Genomic DNA, 18,668 nt, shown 5'->3' with positions numbered 1-18,668 from the left:
ACATGAGAATGGATTCCTTTACAGAGAATAATAAAGCACCACATATCGCAATATTATTCTGCTTCTATCGTTTTGAAATCTAAAATAAAAATCATATTATCAACAATATCTTGTTCGTTTATAAAATTGAATACTATCCTGTACCATGATATCAGACTAAATTGATGATTAACCTGATTTAGACATTATGGGCAGAAATGTTTAAGTATTTATTTCCCTTTAGAAATATTAGAAGTACATGTATCTTCATCATCGTGTCCCTTTTTACTATTTTTTTGTGCAGAAAACGCTCTCTTTTTACATGATGCTTCTCCTCTCGTCATAATTTGGTAAGTAATATCTGGCGGCAATTTGTCATGACTGTCTTGTCAAAGATGATGTCATACTGAGAGAGGCTGTCCTTATGTCGGTTTCTTAATGGAACATGTTTAATGATCACCAAACTCATGAAATTATGGGTTTTATAGATGGGTTTCCTTGATTTGTAATTGGTAAAACAATGACATGGTTAAAGGTTGTGCATTCTCAAAACAGTTTTTGTTAACGATGTTACTTGTCTGACTGAGGAACACGTTTGTTGACTAAGCCCAGATAAAATCTGCCTAATTTTATAGCATCCCTTATTAATTAAAAAACCTTGTCATTTCATTTTTTTCGTATTCGGTTGCCATTCATTAATTTCCTACACTCTATTACGCATTTCTAATTCATTTCCATGTCATGTCTATTATTGTAATATTCATAGTATGACATATCTTCTTTATGTTAAGGCAGGGGCGACGCTTTGACAATTTTCTGTAGGGGGAGCAGTAAAAATTACGTTATAAAAGTAAGTGGGGTATATACAATAAAAGTACACAGACTATATTTTTTCATTCCTTTTTCCTGTTCTCGTCATTTTTATATTAATTTGGAGAGAGTGGTGGTCACTCCAGTGCCCCTGTAGCACAGTCCTTGCTTTTTAGGGAAAAAGAAGATACGATAAAAAAGGGTCAATCTTCTTTTGGATTCATTTGACATTTTATAATTCTTCGGTTATCTCTTGCTCTGAATCTCAATGAATCTAAACGCCTGTTTTCAAGGACCAAACCAAAATTACATTAAGTATTTCTCATTCTATACTGAGATTTAGATGAGTAATCTAATTTTGGTATGGTCCCTTGATAAGAACTCTCCAAATATGGAATTTAAAATAGTGTGTTAGGTAAAATGTAAACAAGATTGATTCTAAAGTGCTTATATCCATAAAAGCAAAAAACGCGCATGTACATGCATATTAAACTATATACAGTGAGTATAAAATACGGGACAGTTTTGAAAAGTCTATCAAGATTATTCAAATTATGATAACTACACTTTGATGTTAATAAATTCTCTGAAGTCTTGTCTTTCAAATGTTCATGCTTTACCGAACACTGAGGCCCGTATTCTGAAGTCAGTTTCAACTTAAAGTGTGGTCTAAGTCTGGTTTAAAATTATGGGGAGCCAAAAACTCGAAAATTCGCCTTATATTTTATATTTCTTATATTTACTATTCTGTTTTTCTTTGCTTTTATAATGAAAAAAATATTTCAGTTATCATTCTGAGACACTTAAAAATGATTTGAGCGTCACAGGAGTTAATAAATTGAACATGTACTAATAGCGGATTGTGCCCAAATTGGCTCTCCATAGTTAAACTGCAACTTAAACCAGGGTTTAATTTAAATCCGACTTCAGAATACGAGCCTGATTGTTTACTTCGGAGGTTCAAAAAGTGGCTTCAAGTAAATTATGCTCTGTAAATGGATTTTGAAAGCATAGTTTCAAAATTATGGCAAAGATAATGAAAAGGTTAAGAGGAAGTCTGCTGATTATAGCAAGATGTCTGATCGTCAATATATTCTCATTTTCTGCCATTTTTTAAACCCCTGACATGGTTGAAACATGAACGACACTTTTTTTTGAAAGAGCATTTAAAAACTAAGACTTCAAAGCATCTACTGACATCAAACTATTTAGACATCATAATTTGAAACAAAAATTTGATAGACTTTTGAAAGTTTCCCCGTCTTATGTGTTGTTGATACGCACTGCATGAATATGCCTACTCTTATAAAGTAGAATAACTTACTTACCATGCAGTATTAAACTATTACGAAATAAAAATGACGTTGTTTTCACAAGTGAATATATCGAATTTTCACATGAAGATTAAAAATATAACCGCTGATCTAATTTCAACTTTAGCACCGTGATTCGGAAAATCATAGTCATAGGAGTATTGTGATCCTGAAAAGCGTCCCGAAATAAAAACACCAGCTTCAAAATGAGGAGAGAAAATATATCCCAATATCGACCGCTGATGATGATTCTCAAACGTCAGATCCTGAAATATCGAAAAAAGATCGGTCTTTGCCCCCACAGGTTCACTCGGTTATACAGATAAATTCATTATCAGGAGACTTCTTATATATTATGTGATATCATGTTGCTGATGAACATGGACTTGAAACAGGCTTTAGTCACTCGCACTGCGATCAAAGTAAAATTGATGAGATTGTCTTTTATTACGTGCCTTGCTTCCTATTTTTCGCACGTCAGTATACACCCCGAAGATTACTAATGCCAGATTGGTCAAAACCTTATCCAATAATTCACCTTGTCCTATCCCATAAATCAGTAGGTGACTGAAAAACAAATCGGCACAAATTGAAAAGGTTCAGGATGTCACAAACGTCGAATGTATACAAACGCTTCTTTTTGAAAAAGAAATCTTATCTTCACAGTGACAAACAAATCGTAAACTTTCCAGTGCAGGCCACGAGCGAACAGTAAATTATGATTACACTCTCAAGACGCATCACGCAAATCGAGGATTGTACCTGTTTTCTCTTTCTTCGTGATCTTTCAGGGACGAACTCTGATGCGAGCGACGCCGCATGAAGGAGCACCGTTCCTTTGCGAGGGAGATGTGCAGTGGGACCCACCCCACCCCCTCCACGCAGTGGCGTACAATACTGCTACGGTAGTTAAGAACAGATTTAAATGAAAATATTATATCATATTTGGTCATCCTCCTCCCCATTCCTGGCATTTATCCGCATTTATCCCCTGTTTTAACCACTTTCTTGGTAAACCTATACAATAGTGATACAACACACATCTTCATTTATCTGGGCATCCGGCATCAGTTTATAGTCTGTAGGCACAGACCCTGTTTGGAACTTTGATCAACAAGTGTGCCTCCACGCAAAGACTAGCACATACAAAACTTGCCGTTTCAATTCAGCGAGAGGGCCTTCAGTACACAAGGCATGAGTAGGCTGCACATTCAGACCCTTAACTCGAGTGAAGTGTTTGCCACTTCTTCGGCTTTATTATTATTTTCTCTTATTCATTTTTTACGTATAGTACCCCAAGACATTAGCCACAGGTGGAGTTTATGTTCAAAGAATAGATTGTTCACTACTATGAAATTGCTTCTTTTACTTTGTTGTTTTAAGATTGGATTCATCTTTTGCTACATTTCCCCACTAAAGGCCTACTTGATATGCAACTTCTAATACCCCCCCCCCTCGATCCCTCAGTCCCTATCTAGGCTCCCTTATCTGTATGACATTTTGCCTTTCCATGCATTCGACTTTGCGATTATTATGATGAGTACCACCCCTCTCTCACTAATAAGGACCAACATTCATATTTGACATGTTTACGATGTTTATGAGAATGAAACCACTTTAAGAGAATGATCGCACTCTGCTTGTCTTCTTCCGTCGGTTTTTTTTTATAATTACATTATTTTGTTACATGAAAGTAGAAAAAGTATAAAGTGTTCTTGATTATAATAATAATGATATTGATATCGGTGATGATGAAAATAATAGTAATAATAATGATAATGATAATGATAGTAATAATAATAATAATGATAATAATAATAATAATAATAATATAATAATGATAATTACGAAAATTCAAACTCGTGTAGTCTTTATCTGTCGACTCTTTTTTTTCTTTCTTTCTGAATTGTATTCCAACAGACCAAGAGCAGATCAAAGTGAAAACTTTTTTTTTTTAAGAAATTAACTTATTTTCTTCCGTAGTTGTCGCCGTTTTTTCGAAGTGTACCACGAGAGAGGCAAAATCTATTAACAGATCATTTCTTGTGTATTATGACTTAAAACAGTGTATCCCAAGATTTGTTTTGATATTCGATTGGAACGGTTTCTCTTTGGCAGATTGATCTTCATTTCATGTCATGGTTTATTTCTTTCAATTAAAAGATTATACCCATACTGCAGCTAAAAGGATGAAATGCATATTTCACGATGCATAGTGTAGCATAAAACAATAAATATGATGATAAAACTAATATTTAGGAGATTGATAAAATACGGTATTGCACTGTTTAAAATGGGAGGTCCTGCGTATACATACTTTTGTTTATTGTGTTATGCTACCCTTTTCACTATGTGCGTATATCTTAAACTTAAAAAAAAAAGAATGAAGGAATTTTTCAATAAGCAAACCTCTCTTGGAAAATCATCATTTTTTTCTTTAACCGTCGTGATGCCAATTAAAACATTTGACCGCCAAAGAGGCAATTAGAGGGAGTAATACTAATTAAAAAATGGCCGATAATTTAACCGTCTCCAAGACAGTCTCCAGTCAGTATAGTAAACGGGTAGCCCTGGCGTAGCAACGACGGGCTGGGGTGATAAGTAGGCCTATACACTACCCATTCTTTGTAATGGTGAGTGAAAAAAATATGACGAAGGAAAGGGGATGACTCGGGGATGGGTGCCATAATGGTGAGAAACACTTATCATGCTTATATAGGCATAATAAGATTCTTTTCGAAACTCGGCTCTAGCTAGCTAGTTTCTTACATTTATTTCCCCGCCAGTGTCTGATTGCATGGCCCCTCTCAGCTCCTGATACACGTGCCGAACACGCGACTGCAGTTTTCTAATTAATATCAGGGTGCTTGAATCTGACATACAACAGGAAGAGGTAAAGACCAAGCCACTAAGCCGTTGTCTTAGTAACGGATACACAACAGAAACATTCATACTATAGCAACCAGACAATGTAATTTGGTTCTTAAAGAGATGGTCCGGGCTGAAAATATTTATATCTTAATACATAGAGTAGAATTCACTGAGCAAAATGCCAAAAAATTTCATCAAAATCAGATAACAAAAAATTAATGATAAAGTTATTGAAGTTTAAAGCTTAGAACTATTTTGTGAAAATAGTCGTCATGAATATTCATTAGGTGAGCTGATGATGAAATTTATGTTTACATTGTAATCTTTGTTTGTATCAGTCTCCAGACTGTTTTAACGAGGAAGTATTTTGTACAATAAACCGAAATGAATGAATGATGTCACACCTCCACTTTCCGTTTTCTTATGTTATGACATAAAATCATCATTATTTCATACGTGTGTGAATAATATGTCTCCCTTATAATAAAATAAGTTGCAGCAATAAATATCTAATGCACTAAATCAGTTGTCAATCCAATTTTTCTAGTTCTTGGAGGAAAAAAATTTGAATACACCTATTTCATACATTAAAATACAAAAGAACAAGTGGAGATGTGACATCATCAGCCCACCTATGACGACTGTTTTCACAAAATATTGCTAAACTTAAAAATTCAATAACTTTGTTATTTGTTATCCGATTTTGATGAAATTTTCGGCATTTTTCTCAGTGAATTTATTAAGCTATACATACTTTCAGCCCGGACCATCCCTTTAAGTTGGCGTTCAAACAGATAAATGAAAGATTTGGAGTGATGGGATTCTCGTGATTGCCTATAAACCATGCAAACATCTATATGCAGCGTAATTGGTAAAGCGTCTGAAGAGTGAAAAAACGAAGAAAGAATGTTTGCCCCTTTTGTTGTTTCAGGTACTTTACCCCTACTTTTCAGAAACTGATGATATAAAATAACATCTCTTCGTTCCCTATCTCCCTCTATCTTTCGCATTTCAAGAAAGGGAGAGCGGCGCTAGTACGCCCACAAAGTGATTCAATTCAAGTCAATTCAATTTTATTTGGCAAAATAACACAATCAAGAAGTTACGAAATAAAAAGCAGATACATATAAAATGAGCCAGGATACCCTAAATGGAACCTGTGCTTGTGTTTGAGGTCTTAAAGGTACATATTATTATGAAATATATACAATGAAATTAAAAAAAATATTGATATCAGATTAACTCTATTTGAAAGAGCATTATAAGCTATAGGCCTGCACACTAAACCTAAAAACAACATACATCCATAAACTCACAATCACACATTGCATTAAAAGAATAAGTGGTGAAGAGAAAGTGAATGAGAGTAGAGAAGAATGTGAGAATTATAAAGAGAGTGAGAGAGAGAAAGTAATGAGATGAGATGAACAAAAAGAAAGAAGAAAATGGAAAGAGGATCTACTCATCCAAGGATGACATTTGCATCGAGCGTTTGAGTAATATTATCATATAATTTTTTTTTTATTATTATTAGCTTAGCACTCTAAAAATATTTTAAATCAAATTTGGAAATTTTATTTACCATAATGCCATTTAATAGAATGCTTATTTGAATAAGTTTATTGTCAAATTTAAAAGATTGTATTCGTTCATAATGTCAAGATACTCGTCTTTTTTGCATGAATCTTCTCATTTTTATAAATAATAAAGTGCATCTCTGATGGGCGTTGTGGCGTGCGCCTGTAATCCAAGCTGTGGGGAAGTTACAAAATTGATGCAGAGGTTCGAGGTTCGAGCCCTGGTCACGTCTTTCGGATGGTGACGTTAAAGGTCGGTCCCAGACGTAAATAATCATACCTGATTGATACACGTCTGACAAAACTAAAATACACACGGTAACTATATATATATATATATATATATATATATCTATATATATATATAGGGCATATCTAACGAAATAGTGTATGACAGGCAAACCTAGGCCCCATTTGCATACAAATGCAACATGCAATGGTATCTTGCACGGAATCCTTGATTTTGATTGGTTGTTGATTATCGTCACGATGGTAGTTACAAGTTGATGGCAAAGTAACATGCTTTTATGCAACGTACGGGACCAGGCACAACTAGGGTAGTCTTAGGGTGAGGTAGAAGTCGCACTTTATGGATTAGTTTCTTCTTGATGTTGATTTGGTATGGAAATTATGTGCCTGATCCCAATGAAAACATGCTTTAGCAAGCCGATAACGTTGCATCTCATGAAAAGGCGAGATCGGTTGTCATCTCCCAAACTTTTAGCTCAATCTTCCATGTTTTCGTTATTTTCAAGTGCTATTTATAGTGAAAAACAGACTAAAGTGATGCGGTATTAGGAGATATACAAGCCTAATGAATTCTGCATATTTGAAACTCCGAACCAGGCCGGATCCAGGATTTTCTAGGGGGGGGGGGGGGTTGGCACATTTTCCCTATGAAAATTTGAAAGCCCCCCTCCCGCAAAAAGGTTTTCACCCAAAATTTAAGGTAATTTTGTCCACAAATAATTTTGACAAGTAAAAAAAAAGGGTTTTACCCAAATGTCAATTTGTGCAGGAAAATTCTTTACAAGCCAAAAAAAGGTCCTCGCTTTCAAAGGGGGGGGGGGCACACTAGTCTTGTGCTAGAGCGGCATGGGGGGCACAGACAGGCTGTGCCTCCTGGATCCACCAGTGCTCTGAACAACTTTATCGTGTGGGGAGGGGCGGGGGGCATTAATCATTAATTTTATGACGTCACATGCGAGCAACTTCTCTTGTCTGATTGATTGATTTGACCGCAGTCACCATAACATATACAGTAGCATTAAAAAGATCAGGCTTATACAGGATGACCCAAGAAAACTCGAAAGCTTATTCCTCGACATGAATAGATTTACGATAATAAAATGGTAAAATCATTCTATTTGCACAAAGAAGACGAAGAAAAATATCAGGATTTACTATTAGCAATAAATACATAAATAAATGAATGATATATATATATATATATATATATATATATATATATATATATATATATATATATATATATATATATATAAATGTGTAAAGTTATACATGTACAACAGCTTTTGTGTGTAAAGTTATACATGTACCCTAGCTTTGATCCAGCTGAGGCATGGCGGCTTGTCATTGTTCAAAACTCACCTTCACCCGACAAAGGAATATATAATTGGTATAGTGTCGAAAATCTGTCTATCTGACGGTCAATCGGATCGGGCTCGCCCTAGCTACTAACCGTCTCTGTGGTCTAGTGGTTAAGGCACCGGCGTTCAAAGCTGGGGGCCCGGGTTCGATTCCCGGCAGAGACATTTTTTCGGCATCACCAATTTTTCCAAAGGGTAGATAGCTCTGGGGAACCTTGATTTAAGCTACGCCTACCATTGTTCTCTTCATCCATTTCTTACAATATTTAAATAAAAAAGAGTTGCCAAAAGCTGTTGTACATGTATAACTTTACACATTTGTATTTCTTCTCCCATATGTGTACTGTATCGAAGCAATAGCTTTGATCCAGCTGAGGCATGGCGGCTTGTCATTGTTTAAAACTCACCTTCACCCGACAAAAGAAAATATAATTGGTATAGTGTCGAAAATCTGTCTATCTGACGGTCAATCGGATCGGGCTCGCCCTAGCTACTAACCGTCTCTGTGGTCTAGTGGTTAAGGCACCGGCGTTCAAAGCTGGGGCCCCGGGTTCGATTCCCGGCAGAGACATTTTTTCGGCATCACCAATTTTTCCAAAGGGTAGATAGCTCTGGGGAACCTTGATTTAAGCTACGCCTACCATTGTTCTCTTCATCCATTTCTTACAATATATATATATATATATATATATATAGTGAAATTATGAAAAGGATGAGTAATTGGAAATCTTCCTACATTAATAATGCGAGCGCAAAGCGCGAGGAGAAATTTGTTGATAGTTTATGATCTGAAACTGGATAATTGTTCAAATAGAGAATAAGCTGCGTATCTGATTTCGACCTAGAATCTGGGTATTCTAGCTAGCTTTTTTTATCAGGAAAGTTAATAAAGCGAGCGTGAAGCGCGAGCTTAAAATATTTGATATTCCGTTCTGAAAAAGGGTCGATTTAAGCTCTGTATTTCAAGTACTTTGTATGAAAATTATGAGGTGGATATGGATCAAAGTAAAAAAAAAAGAGCTGATATGTTTCATTATTATTACTTTGAGTTTTGACATAGGACCGGGACATTCTCTGAGGACATTATGTAATCATATGAAAATGATGACTATCTTCCTATTTTTCTTCCTAAGCGCGAGATTAAACATGTCGATATTCCATTCTGAAAAGGGACAATTTGATTATTAAATTAACATCTTATTTATTATCTAATAAGCCTAATGAGAGCGCGAAATCTGTTAATATTATGGCCTGAAAACTGGACATCTAAAGCACTTTTGTAAATATGAATAAGACGCATGAGTTAATATCTTTTCAACAATCAATGCGAGCGCAAATTGCGAGCCGAAATTTTTGATGAACTGTCATTTTAAGTAGTTTGATTTAGAATTAATATTGAGATATACATAACTCACCAATCATAATGCGAGCGTGCAGCGCTAGCTGATACGCTTTGACAATCTGACCTGAATAGGGATATTTTGAGATTTTTTTATATGGAATACAGGAAAATAATAGGTACCTGACAATTCAAATTTTGCGAGCGCGCAGCGCGAGCACAAAATTTTAATATTCAGATCATAAAACATAAATTTTCACAGAGCACTTTTTAAAAATCAATTCGTAAATCAAACAAAATAACGAAAGTTCGATTTCCGAGCTGAAATATGTTTTGTATATTGACTTCAAAATTTTAATATTTGAAGCTCCATATTGAGCAAGATATGTAAATCACCTAAAAGGCAATGCGAGCGCGTCTGTATGAAAAACGTATGTTACTAAAAATACGTACAATCATAAATGATTCATCACATCCATTGCATGTACAGTTTCTTTGGATTCAACCGCTCAGGCAGTCGCCTCCGTGCACCCAAGAGTAACCGTTCACCATTTAGACAAAGATCATTTGTACCCAATGCAATTCACATGTACAATGACAAAGTCAAACGCTGAGGCTTTTGTAATGATGCATGTCAGCATTCAATCCTTGACAATGTCCTTGCCTGTCTACCCTGCATTATATTATTATTATTTAGTAACTCAATTCAATTCGAACACGCTTGTAATCGATCTCCAGCCCATTCTTGCCTCTGTCCTTCCCAGCTTCATTTCAAATTCGGTTTTTTTTTTAATTTCTTATTATGCAATTAATTTTAACGTATATATATGAATACAGCTGTGTATCCTCGCTGCAATTTTGTATTGCCTAATTATCATTCCTTTAAGTTTTTTCTCTCCCTCTCTCTCACACATGTGCTCCTCTTCCTCTATCCCCCTCTAATACAAGTTGTTTAAATATATACTTAAGGGAGAGAACTTAAAGGGTTATTTCAGTTTGAAAGTGATATTATTTTGAACAAGTAAAGAAAAATAAGACGAACAAAACACTGAAAATTTGATCAAAATATATAAGGGAATAACTAAAAGATTTGCCTTAATCCCGAGGGAAAAAGTTGGGCATGTCCTTATGAATATTCCATGAGCAAACGGATGATGTCATATCCCAACTTGTTCTTTTGTATTATTATTATATGAAATCAGGGGACTGTTTCTCAACATTTTTGTCCGACAAGTTGTCAGATCTAACAACTTTTCTTGATTCTGATTGGCTGATAGTCACGGTTATAACTCTCGAATAAAACGTCCGACTAGTCCTTTCATGAAACGCTCCCCAGGTTTATTAAATTTTTCACCAAGAACTAAAAGAATTGGATTGACAACTGATTTAGTGCATTGGATTGTTGCAACTTACTTCACTAAAAAAATCATTGAAAATTAGATTAATTAATAAGGATCTAAGGAAAAAGGGAAAGAAAGAAATGTATATTTTGACAGTTATTTTGGAATTGTATTTCTGAATTTTGTATGTGAAATTGATTATGGGTGAAAGAGGAAAAAACTAATTTCATAAGAAGGGAGACAAATCATTCACACATGTATGAAAAATGAAACAATTAAAATTTCATATAATAACATAGGTTAAAGGAAAGTGGGGATGTAACATCATACTCCTACCTAATACCAATTTATGACGACGTGCATTCCAGGTTTTCACAATATATTGCTATATTTTTAAAATTCAATAACTTCGCTATTTGTCCTCAAATTTTGATGAAATTTTCAGCGTTTTGCTTTGTGATTTTACTCACTTTATAGGGTGGTGTCGGGTCGTTGATTTTCTGCAGATTCAAATGTTTTATCCCCTCGTAAGTCTCTTTGCGGGGGCTTGCTTGGGGTTTGTGGGTATAGGCTGTCGCATACATTCGTAATTCCGAAGCTTCGTTATTCCGAAGGTTCGGTTATTCCGAAGGTTCGTATTTCCGAAGGTTCGTATTTCCGAAGGTTCGTAATTCCGAAGGTTCGTCAATCCGAAAAAGAAATAAGGTTCGTAATTCCGAAGGTTCGTCAATCCGAAAACGAAATAAGGTTCGTAATTCCGAAGGTTCGTTAATCCGAAAACGAAATAAGGTTCGTAATTCCGAAGGTTCGTTAATCCGAAAACAAAATAAGGTTCGTTAATCCGAAAATTGAATAAGGTTCGTATTTCCGAAAATGAAAATTATTCATTTTGGTAACAAACACGGATAATAATAATAATAGCTGGGAGAACAGTTTTCAAACTGAAGTGGCTTCCCCGGGTAAATAATATAATTTTTATCATTTTAGACCTTATTAAAAATCATTCAGGCCTCTACAAAAATTTTTTTCGTCACTTGCCCTGTTGGGCAAGTGATGAAAAAATTTGCTTGCCCGATAGAAAAAACTGCTTGCCCAATTTTTTAAATAATTTTTTCATTATGACGGCACTACTCTTATTTTAATTAAGGTATACTAAATAACAATTGAGAATCATGTCCAGTATAAAAGAACACACATTGAAAAGGATATTTTCAGCAACGTAGGCCTGAGTCTTTACGTTTATTTTGGAGAAAAAAAATCAATATTTTATGGCTATTTAAGGTTTAAAAAACCCTTCAACAAAAGTTGCTAAAATTTCATATTTTGCATCTTTAAATCCATGAAATGGCTACCTGCGTAACATATTTCCTTAGAATTGCTTTCATTTACCGTAGTTGGAAACTATAAAGAAAGCCAGTGAAAAATGTTCAGCTCTTTATTGACTCGGAAAAAATTATTTTATCATCAAAAGTGGAGTGGCTAAAATTTCACATTTTGCATCTTTAAATCCATGAAATGGTCATTTATTTTCCATATGGAAAATATATAATTCCTTGATTTAAAAAAAAATATTATTTGGAAACCATCAAGTCTTTTCTTCATCATTTTATGATGTTCCACTCGGTCAATAATTTTATCTACATGTTTTCACATGCTACTTTTTTTCTATTTTGAGGAATACCTGTTCACTTATTAATGAATTATTAGTAACATTGTTTAATATTGTATGATTTTTAAGTAATTTTTTTCACTATGCTTAGAATCTTGGGTGTGTGTGTGTGTGTGTGCGTGTGTTTGTGTGGGTGTGACTGTGAGTTGAACTTTGATATAAATGAATTCAATATCTAATTTCTACTTCGCCTATTCCAGTACAATAACCTGTACTCGGCCATGTAATAAAGGCCCACATACCCTAACTCCGGGCCCTAACTTTTCCTGAAGTTCTTTGAAAACGCAGACTTCTACGAAAATTGCATTTCTCTATGGGGGAGTCTAAATTTGGTGAGAATGTATTCATTAATAACTTAAATATACATGACAATGAAGAAATCATCAAACTTTATTGGAAGTTTTGAATAATATACCCGAAATGTAAACTCTGTCTGAAACAGAAAATCACCATCATTGAGGCCTTTACTGAGCGAATTGTCCCCCAGAGCTCTGGCAGAGAGACAGAGCTCAGACTGGCTAGCTAGTATGCGCACGTGTGTGAGCCTCCCGCCGGCCTTGTAAAATAGATGGAGCTTTGTTTGATGATTTATTGTCTGATATTTACCTCATCCCCTCAAAAAGGGAAACAAATGAATTTTAAGTTATAATTAACAAATACGGCAAGTTATTTTGGATGTTAATAGGCCATTTTGAAAAGCAAAGCCGAATGACATGACAAGGCTCACCAATGCGAGGTTACTAGACTCTGTGATTTATTTCCTGTGTAATTCTAATTATTTTATCACAGAATTGTGATATCGGAAGGGGGAAAATGTGCATTAGAAATTGCACATGGTGGTAGTCATAATGGACCCCTATACTACACTCAACTGTTTCCCGGCCATTGCGTTGATTTTTTCATACCTGGTACCATGTATGGAAATACGTGGTACAGAAAAAATAACGCAATTTCGGAATTTGAAACTGCGCTACTCGCTATTTTTTAAGGCTGATTCATGATTTTGAGTGTGGATTTTGGATGATTTATGGAAAAACGAGGTACGGTACAGAAAAAAAAGACGCAACAACCACTTGCCCGATCGGGCAATTGACTTTGAGAGGTGCTTGCCCGCACGTCATTTTCACTTGCCCCGGGCAAGCGGGTTTGTCGCGCCCTCCAAAAGTTTGAGCACGTGATTCGCTGGCAACATCTTACAAGGTTGCCCTTTAAACAGTAATTGACCCAATAGGCGAATTTTACATTTTCCCAAAAAACCGCTTGCTTGCTACGCTCGAAGAAATGAAACGTATATAACTTACCAATCAGAGATCACTTAATTTTTTTTTGCTCAACTTAATTACTACAAAACACACAACCTCTTTACACAGATGATAATCTTATGGCGAAAATATCCGTTTGCACCAAAATGCCCCTATTGGCCCCTTTTTTGGCTCCCCCCCAAAAGGAAAATACGTTCCGCCGCCACTGGTTGAAACACGCATCGTCTTCATGGCTAACTGCAAAAAGTCCCCTTTAGATCAGGTCAGAGCTTATATTTAAAATTTCTTTTCGCGCTTCTTGCTCGCAGTTATTATCTAGTTAGTGTTACATAGGCATCTCGTTTTGAAGATCACACACATATTGCTAATCATATTTAAAAAATATATAGCTCGCGCTCGCATTATTTAAAAAGGGTTTATCATGTTATTACATTATTTACTTTATTTTATAAGTATAAAGCTAATTATTGACTGTTAGGACTACCCTTTCAAAAAACAAACAAAAATCAACTTTAAGCTGCCGATCGAGGAAAATATGGCCGAAAAAAAATTGCCCCCCCCCCCATTTGACAAAAGTTGGATCCGCCGGGAGGGAGGCAGGGGGCACTTGCACCCCAAAAATGAAATAAAAAGCAGGGAAATGCATATTTTTCCAAAAATGGGAAAGATCCTTTTTCAAAAATAAATTTGCTGTTTTTCATGTTTTCGAAATAAAATACTCTTTTTAAAGTAAAGTTTTCAGGCTGGAATATTGCAAATTTTCAGCTTGCGCTTCGCACTCTCAGTTATTCGATTGGTGAAATCCTAAAGAGGTCACTAAATTCTTTCTTTAAGATTCCTTTTCTGGTCAGTATTTAAGCTCGCGTATTGCGCTCGTGTTAATTCTTTAGTTAGATGTACATATTTTTAGTGACAGCAGAAATCTGCTGGGATTTTTAAAAACTTATTTCCATTTTTATTGAAATACCCTTAAGTTTTAGCTTGTGATTCACGCTCGCAACACCTCGCAATAATGCCATTTAAAGAATAATTGACCCCCAAAACGAGTTTTACAACTTCACATTTGATTTTTTTACCAAGCCGCTCGCTCATTATACTCTCTCCCGAAAAATAAAGGCTAAATATACATTTTGCCATAATAAGAAGTCATTTCAAAAAAGGTTTTTTTTTAATAATCTAAAGGTGAAAATATCACCAAAGTGCCCATTTTGACGTTTGAGTTTCATTTTTTGGCTTTATAGTGTGGTACGGTATGTCACTGACACAGCTCCCGTAGGACTAGCGTGCCAAAATTGATTTTTTGGTTGTTTTGGCTTCAATAGGGTCCCCTTAGGCCAAAAACGATGGGGTTCAAATTTTCAGACCCCTCCTTCCCTTTGTGGGGGGTCCTTTTGGCGCCATATTGGCCTGTACAAAGCCCAATAGGATAATCCATTGTTTTCAACCTTATTTCTCACTTTTCTTCACCAATTATATTTTTAAGTTGTCTGAGGTGTATGAGAATGAATACTTGATGATGTTGTGATGTCAATGTTTTTTAAATTTTACCATATGGGGGCGGACTTTACGAAAAATGCCCCAAAATTGTAAAATATTGCCCCCAAAATATTATTTTTCCCTTTTTTGGCACTAAAATTAGGACAAAAGGATTACAAAATGAAATGAATATGTCTTTTTATACACTCCAACAACAGAGGAATATACCACATGTAATGTATATCATTATTTTTGGTCAATTGATGTAAAAAATCATCCCCATTTCATGATTTTATGCAGTGAAATCCTTACTACAACACTAGAGGGCGCCATAACTTATGATAAGCACTTCCCTAAAAAAATCAAATTCTAGGCACTGTAATTTTATCAATAAATTTGAAAGCTGACACATTTCAAGAGCAATTATTTCCAATGCCGATTCATAGTATGGGCATCTAATTTGTTAGATTCTACCCTATGGTTACCCGGTAGGAAGAAATTCCCTGAATGCGCGAAGAAATTCCTTGAATGCTAGAGCGCCTAGGCAGCCCATCTAAGGCAGGGGTAATAATAATGGCAAGGCCCGCTGGGAGAACAGTTTTTAGAACTGAAGTGGCTTCCCTAGGTTAATATACCTATATTATTAATGTTATCATATCAACAAGGGCAGTCATTGGTCTATGTCGGAAAATCCAAGATGGCGTGAAGAAATCTGAGTCTAAAGTGAATGATGTTACTTAAAAATGGACATAGTTCATTTAAAATTCACCAAGGACATATGATTTTGGTGTCCACTCAATGGTTTCATGATTATAGTGATACTTTCGACTAGTTACAAAGATAATTATGCACTTGTCCATTTTGCCTAAAAACCCAAGAAAGTTTTCAAAATGGCATCTAAAATGATTCCTAAAACTCATTAATAATGGTCAGAGTTCATACAATATTAATATGTGAGGAATAATTTGGATGTCTACATGGTGGTATAAAGGGTCAGATAATACATTCAACAAATAACAAGGATATTTAGTTTTCCATTTTGTCTAAAATCCATGGTAGATTTAAAAAATTCATCAAATGGGTGCTATTACAAACTCATGAATCAATATGATAACTTATCCCATACATTTAAGTGTATATACATTTAATATTTCTCACAGGTTGGTATTGTTTGAATAATTTCTCCACTTTTAAGAAACAATAATCATTTTGGAACCCATTTTTTAAAGCCAACTTGGATTTTAAGGCAAAATGGATAACTGCATAGTCATTGTAGCCAGTCCTTAATAAATATTTTTAATTTCAACTCTTGAAAAACTAGTGTAGACACCAAAATAATATCCCCAGGTTAATGTTTAATGTTCTATATCCACTTTTAAGTAATAGCAGTCATTTAAGCAATCTTGGATTTTTGATAAACTTGACATCCGACTGTTCTTTCAACTTGAAACAATACTTGATCCTTAAAACTCTAGTGTAGACACCAAAATCAAATCCACAATGTGCATTTCTAATGAACTATGTCTACTTTTAAGAACCACAGTCAATTTAGACCCTGCATTTTGGAGGCCATATCGCATTTCTTGACATACCAGACCACTGACAGCCCTTATTTACTTATCCAAATGTCTTATTTGACCCTTGAAACCATTGGTTTAGACACCAAACTGGGGGCCGTTTCATAAAGCTGTTCGTAAGGTGGTGATCTTTTCTTACGCGCTAAACCATCGCCTAATACCATTTACCAAAAGAAAGGATCACCAGTCGTTCTTAAAGTCGTTCTTATCTTACGAACAGCTTTATGAAACACCCACCTGATATCTCCCAGGCCGATATGAAATGAACTATGTCCGCTTTAAGTATCAGCAGCCATTTTAAGATCATTTTTTGGAATTCATCTTTGATTTTTGGACATACCAGACCACTGACTGTCCTTGTAACTTATCCTTATATATTACTTGACCCAAACCAGTGGTTTAAAATTAAAAATCGAAATCACATTTCCATGGACGATATGAAATCAGCTATGTCTGCTTTAAGTTTAGCAGCCATTTCAGAATAATTTTTTTTATTCACTGTCCAATTTACTACTTCACCCTTAAAATCATTGAATCAAATTGCGGATTTTTAGCACACGGTAGCCTTTTTTGATGCCATCTTATATTTTCCAGGTATCCTGGGGTCATTATATTCACTCTATCCTGTGTCAACAAATTATTTTAACTCCTAGACCATGGAGTATGAAACTGATTAGGATTCTAGGGTGGATAATGAGTGAGTCGTATTCATTAATTTTAAGTGAATGGTGGCCATCTTTGATACTATCTTAAAAATAACAACTTTCCCTGATGCAGATTTTGGTAGATTTTTAGTACATTATTCCTGAGATCAATTAGTACTAAAAACTGTTGAAAAACAATGTTAGTTCGGAAGTTCTCTAAACACCACATGTTATTTCAATAATAATTATGTGCATGTGTGCGTGTGTGGGGGGGGGGGGGCTAAAAATATATTTTATGTGTTTCTTTCTGTCTATCAGTAATTGGAAATTAGCCGAGAAGTATATAATTGACAATTCGAATTGAAGCCCTTTAATCGTAAATTGTACTCTAGAACGAGTGGCCGAATGGTGAAAGTTGTATGCCAGTCAGTTGGGGGGGGGGGGATAGGGGATATGGTTGGTAGGATGCTCGTCTAACTTGAAGCCTTCAGATATAGGCATTCTAGCTGTCTAGGGATGATAAAATACCATAAAACAATCCATTTTTTAACCGGGCGCAAAATTACTAATGCTCCTGATTTTAGTGGGTCTTGATATAGGTGACCCCCACCCCCTCAGGCAGTGGGTGAGGGTGGGGAAAATTGGAACCCTATCATTTCCTGATAGATTGGACCCAAGTGAATAATAAAAAAAAAAAATTTGGCACAAAAATCCTGCAGGAGCTGTGTCATGATATACCGTACCACACTAATATCATCATCATAAGTTATGGCGCCCTCTGGTGTTGTAGTTAGGTTTTCACTGCATAAAATCCTGAAATGGGGGTGACTTTTACATTAATTTACCAAGAACAATCATATAAATTACATGTGATGTATTCTTTTGTTATTGGACTGTACAACAAGACATATAAACTTCATTTTGTAATCTTTTTGTCCCAATTCTAGTGCCAAAAAGGGGGAAAATTATATTTTTGGGGTAATATTTTACAATTTTGGGGCATTTTTCGCAAAATCCGCCCCCCGTATGGTAAAAGTGAAAATATATTGACATCACAACATCATCAAATATTCATTCTTGTACACCTCAGACAACTTAAAAATAAAATTGGCGAGGAAAAGTGAGAAATAAAGTTGAAAACAATGGATTATCCTATTGGGCTTTGTACAGGCCAATATGGCGCCAAAAAGGACCCCCACAA

This window comes from Lytechinus variegatus, chromosome 1 (genome assembly GCF_018143015.1).
Source record: "Lytechinus variegatus isolate NC3 chromosome 1, Lvar_3.0, whole genome shotgun sequence".
Lineage (NCBI taxonomy): Eukaryota > Metazoa > Echinodermata > Echinoidea > Temnopleuroida > Toxopneustidae > Lytechinus > Lytechinus variegatus.
The sequence above is the reverse complement of the archived record's forward strand: the minus strand, read 5'-3'. Positions refer to the sequence as shown.